Source organism: Euphorbia lathyris, chromosome 3, assembly GCF_963576675.1.
Source record: "Euphorbia lathyris chromosome 3, ddEupLath1.1, whole genome shotgun sequence".
NCBI classification, from domain to species: domain Eukaryota; kingdom Viridiplantae; phylum Streptophyta; class Magnoliopsida; order Malpighiales; family Euphorbiaceae; genus Euphorbia; species Euphorbia lathyris.
This window is the reverse complement of record NC_088912.1, coordinates 51160394-51165890: the sequence shown is the minus strand read 5'-3', so window position 1 is coordinate 51165890 and position 5497 is coordinate 51160394. Positions and strand designations below refer to the sequence as shown.

Here is a 5497-nt window from a genome sequence, read left to right as displayed (position 1 = left end):
AGCTGTAATTCTATTTCGAATCTCAAACATCAACCCTTCTTCAAATTGTCTGCATTTATCTTTTTCTGTTGCCACCAAAGAAGATACATAAGTTGACAACTGATTAAATTTCACTTCATATTCAGCGACACTCATTTTTCCCTTCTTCAAATTCAAGAATTCTCTCCTTTTATCATCTAAATACACTTCTGGCATATAGTTATTGCGAAACTCAACAACAAAATCATCCCATGTTAAAACAGGAGGCTGAACCGTACTGTTAGGAATAGTTTCCCACCAATCATATGCATCTCCCTGAAGTAAGAACACAGCATAGTCAAATTTTTCTTCAGGTGTGCACTTCATCAAGTTGAAAACCCTCTCTATCCTCTTCAACCATCTTTCTGCTTGTGTAGGATCAGTGGTACCAGTAAATTCTTCAGCACCTTGCCTTTTCAGTTTATCGAACCTCCTTTCCCTTTGAACCATATGATTCTGTCTCTGCTCAAAAGGAGGAGCTTGACGATGCAAATTTGATGTATGAGAATGTGCAGGTGATGCTTGTGCATTGTCATGTGGTTGATTTTGTGGTGCTCTTATAACAATTGGTCTGGCTGGTTCCTCTCTCCTCATTTCCATTCTGTTCCTATTCTCTTCACCAACTTCCACAAACCTATATGATTACAATCTCATGTTATAGACAATGCATATAAATATGATGTCATGTATGCATATGTATGTCCCTATGGTCATATCCCTGCTCTGATACCAACAAATGTAACACCCTAGCCGTATATCATTTAGTTTTAACACATATCAGACAATATTGATTCTATATCTCATAGTCATTCAAAACATACAAAAACACATACATATATGTAACCATTTAGATTACAGACTTTATTTATGATTACATATGTTACAGACTATGTTTGTAGTTCACCCAAACTTCAAATATTCTACATGCTAGGAATGAGAGGAGAGAGCGCGAGATGGAACACAGCCAACCGACCTTTCATCCATGCTATCTATAATATCTGAACCTTCTAGAAACTCTTGGTCATCTACTTCATCAACCAACTGAAAAATTTAGCGATTTATATGAGTCGTCACTCAGTGAATATAAACAATCAATGAATTATAAAGCACATACACATACACATGTACAAATTCATGCATATGCAAATGATAAGCCTTTTCTTAATTTTGTTGTGACACCACCAGCTAGACACTTCCCGGGATCAAGTAGCAGGTAAATGGTAACACAGGTATTGCTGTACAGCCTCGTAATTTCATAATTCGACCTTTCGGCCCACATAATCAAGTAGTCCATATAAATGACCATATAGATCCAAGTGGTCCATATATCTGACCATATAGGTCCAAGTAGTCCATATAATCAAGTAGTCATAAGTGCCTAAACCGGTATGCCACAACGCCATTTACGTTTTATGCAACATGTACACATACTTTGCATTTAAGTCATTCTATCACAAGTACTTCAATCATTTATCAATTCACATCAAACATAGCAAAACAATGCACTATATCACCAAGTAGCAAGTCATATCAACATTTCAATCACAACTTCAGAAGCCAAAATATTCATATCATGTGTATACTCACAACGAAGCCGTTAGCTTCCTTGACGGCGACTTGTACCTTCCTCCGGAATGTCTTCAAAGTTTTGAGTACCTATACGTATAGGTTCACATATGATTAAAGAGAATTCATTTTTTATTTACCAAATTTCATTTTCTTATTCTTCTTTTATTCCGTAAACTTCAAGATCACATAATAGTTCTCAATAACCCGTCCATACCAAAAACCTTGTAACTCTCTCTATACTAAACCAACTTACCTAATTCTTGTTTTGTTATACTCCTGACTCATATATAAAGATCATATGAAAATTTTATAATTTTTCCAGAACCACCCGATTTATGGAAAAATTTTCTTTGGCATCCTATCTCAGCATCAATGCACCTGTACCAGTTTTGCTAATTTAATCATAACTTAAAACGTATAACTCCTACTGCTATGATTCTTTTTGGTAAGAAAACTAGACATATAGAGGTATAAAATATCCAAATATCAGAATTTTAGGAGCTCTACATAATTGCCAGTAAAATTTACAATTTGACCCTGTTTCAGCATCTATGCAACACAGTACACCTACACTTCCTTAGTGATTTTCTCACTACTTACTTATCCAATCCTAACCACACTTTACAGGGGTTTACTCAACACATAAAGGATTAACTTTCATTTTTATACCTTCCTCAAATTCGGACCCTAAGATGTCCCAAACTATACAAAAAGAAACAAGTCAAGTACAGATTAGACCTAGTCTGATTGATACTATCATATCTCCTAGTATACTTACCCAAATAGCATGAAACGAATTCTGGAATTTAACTAAGACATAACCTTACAACTTTCTCTTCTTTAAGATTCTCAAAATCGGACTCTAAAGACATGAAATTGAGTGTACAAAACAAGTGAACAGCATACCTTCTTCTACACACCAAAACTTGGAGAGAAAGCGGTTTGAGTTCAGAACGTTTCACGGGCCTAACCAGGTTTCCCATGGCGGCACCCCTACTTTGTTCTCACCTAAAATCCTAAAAAAGGTAAGACCAGAACCTGGCCTTCTTCTTCTTATCCTTCTTCTTCTCTTCCTTTTTCTCTTTTTGTTCTTTAAGGAATTCTTACCCAAAAGGTTCAGGGTAAATCTGAACTATATCCTTTGTTTTTTTTATTATATTTATTAAATCATTATGTTTATCCATCTAGGTTAGCATTGTTACAAATTTGTCCAAACCAATTTGTGTATTTCCAACTACATCCCCTTTCATTGTTACACTTATGATTAGTGTTAACTAATACTATAATTAATCAATTATCATGCTAATTATGTATTTGTTAACTACTCATCTAGTTTATGTGCTTTGAAGACACATTTACCTTTATTTTCTACATTTACACGTTATCCCAATTTTACACTCTATTTGAATCTATCATGGGGTGACTGACATGTAATATGTAAAATTTTCTCTAATTAATATCGTGTAATGCACGTGTATAAATGTCATGAATGCACAAGATTGAGATGTTACAAAACAAGAGCTAAAATATCATTAAAGGCGAAGAATATTGTCACGGGATACAATTAGCCTAGGATTCATAGACTGTATCAAGGGGTAGAAACATAGTAAGATAAAAGGTGATACGAAAATCCCTTTCAGGGAACCTGTCTACCCTGCAGCCGGCTTTCTAGGTCTTAAGGACGGACCTTGAATAATTCTCGGTGGATGGAGCTTCGGAGCTTCTTCAATGGAGGTTGAAGGAGATGGAGAAGGTGGAGAGAATTCTTCAAGGGTGAAAAGCTAAGGTAATTTACAATAATGAAAGATGTCTAATTTACAATTGGAAATTCCTATTTATAGACGCGGCTCGGGCCCTCTTTCTGACCTAATTCGTGTCCTTTTGCAGGTGGGAAGACATGGGGCCGATCGTGACTTCATGGGGCCGGGAATCAGTCTTTTGACTGATTTCCGCAGGTCAGCTCGCCGAGCTGGGCCAGCCAGCTCGGTGAGCTGGCTCTTGCAGGCCAGCTCACCGCGAGCTGGCCTCTAGCTCGGTCGAGTAGGCCCCTGAGGGCCTGCTCGGCGAGCTGGCCTACGAAGGCAAGTTCGACGAGCGGTTTTGCCCAACACGCCTTTGCGCGATCGCTGGATGTCCCAAAATGTAATTTTCGCCCGAACTCATTCCTGCACATGCACGAAAACTCCAAATAGCATTAGTCCCAGGGCTAAATTGACCCGCCAATCGCTCATTTTGAGCAAACACTCCGTTTGGTGCGACTTTTGGCGGATCAATTAGCTAAAAAAGATAATGGAAATTTAACATACATGCTATTTTGGCCATATTTGCCTAAAATAACCAGAAAACGAGCCTAAACAACGAAAAGTAAATAAAACATTTCCAATTTCTAACTAACTCACACAAAAGCATATAAATGCGAGAATTGCTCGCTTATTCATGAAATAACGCTAAAAAACCCGTCCTAAAACCATACCCAAAGATAGGGGTTTTTGACCCCTATCAAACCTCATCGCACTTAAACCTTTACTTGTCCCCAAGTAAACTAAAAAACTTAACCCGCAATCACAAACAAGCTAGAAAACCTCCTGGTTTGACTAGGTGCTTGACACAATTTCGAGCATCTGTAATTACATGCATTCGGAAATACAAAGTAGAGACACGATATCCAAAAGCCGCATTTCAATTATCACAGGTCATATGTTTAAGAAAAAGGACACATGTTCAATTAAACGAGCTTAAGGGGATAGCTAAGTAAAATACCTCACCATAGGTAGTTCACTCAATTCACACAATTTTGGTGGCTAAAGTGTTTACTCTCGGCTTATGTTCTTGCTTAGGATTACGTTGATTTTGCACGTTCATCCGAGTTCCTCTACTATGCTATATGACTCTGATGATATCAAAAACAGCCTCGAATTGGGGTTGTAATGTGGTTAGAGGGTTAAAGGTACAACAACGGTTAAGAGTTCTAACGCTAGAAAAACAAAGTTTAAAATAGCTTTAGCAAATTGTGAAGTGATTGAGCTTTTTATTCACATATTTTTTCCTGAGACGTTCTAATTTTAAGACTTGGGAGATATGGTTCTCCTTCTTTTGTTCGTCTCTTTTCTTTTTCTTTTCTGTTTTTTTCTTTTTCTGTTTTTTTTTTCTTTTTGGATAGTAACGCTCATTCACTTCTTAGCCTTTTGGCTTGCTACTATGGTGCCATAAACAAGGATAAAGCGCTAGAAGAAAACAAAGGCTCAATGTGAGTTTTGCAAAAACTCGGGTTAAGCAACAAACCAAGTGATGGTTTGCAAAAATTTGGGTTAGAACGAAAGAAAAAAAATCTACAAACTACAAAAAATACAGGCTCAAAGGGGCTTCCTAGAGTAGATGAAAAAGAAGAAATAAGGTAAAGAAAAGGTTAATTCTAATGAGGCTGATTCATCGTTTATCATCTCAAACCATTGCATGTAGGTTCAACTCAGTATTAGATGCAAAATTTGTAATCTTTCCACAAGTCAAAGCATTCACACAAAAATGTCAAGAAAAAGAGCTTTTTGATGTTCTCTCTTGGGCTCAAATTCAACTCACAGTTCTTGGGTTTTAATTTTGTGCTTACTAGTTCTCCCCAAACTCAAGTTTAATATCACATGCCTTCAATTCTTAAGTTATCTACCTAAGTAATGATTTTAGCATTTCTTCAAAAGTAGGGTCTAAATGCAAACTTTAGCTCATGCTTTTACAGATACAAGGGTTGTGTCCTACACCTAAACTAGTTGTCATGCAATTTTAGATTCGGTGCTCAGCCCTCAAGGACAAATAACGAAGTTTAGATTCGAAGGAGGTTCACGGTTTTACGTCCTAAACATGCAAAAACATAAATTAAACCCGAAAATGTTAAACTAAACTAGACACGACGCAACAA

General features: G+C 36.9%; 1 long non-coding RNA gene across 1 annotated transcript; it reads right to left on the bottom strand.

Annotated features, from left to right (window-relative positions):
- Positions 1–801: 801 nt before the first annotated feature.
- Positions 802–2568, bottom strand: LOC136222132 (uncharacterized). Its single transcript, XR_010685511.1, has 3 exons — positions 2494–2568; positions 1606–1674; positions 802–1059 (listed from the first exon to the last, which is right to left on the bottom strand). It is a non-coding gene; the product is annotated as an uncharacterized lncRNA (long non-coding RNA).
- Between the last annotated feature and the right edge of the window lie 2929 nt (positions 2569–5497).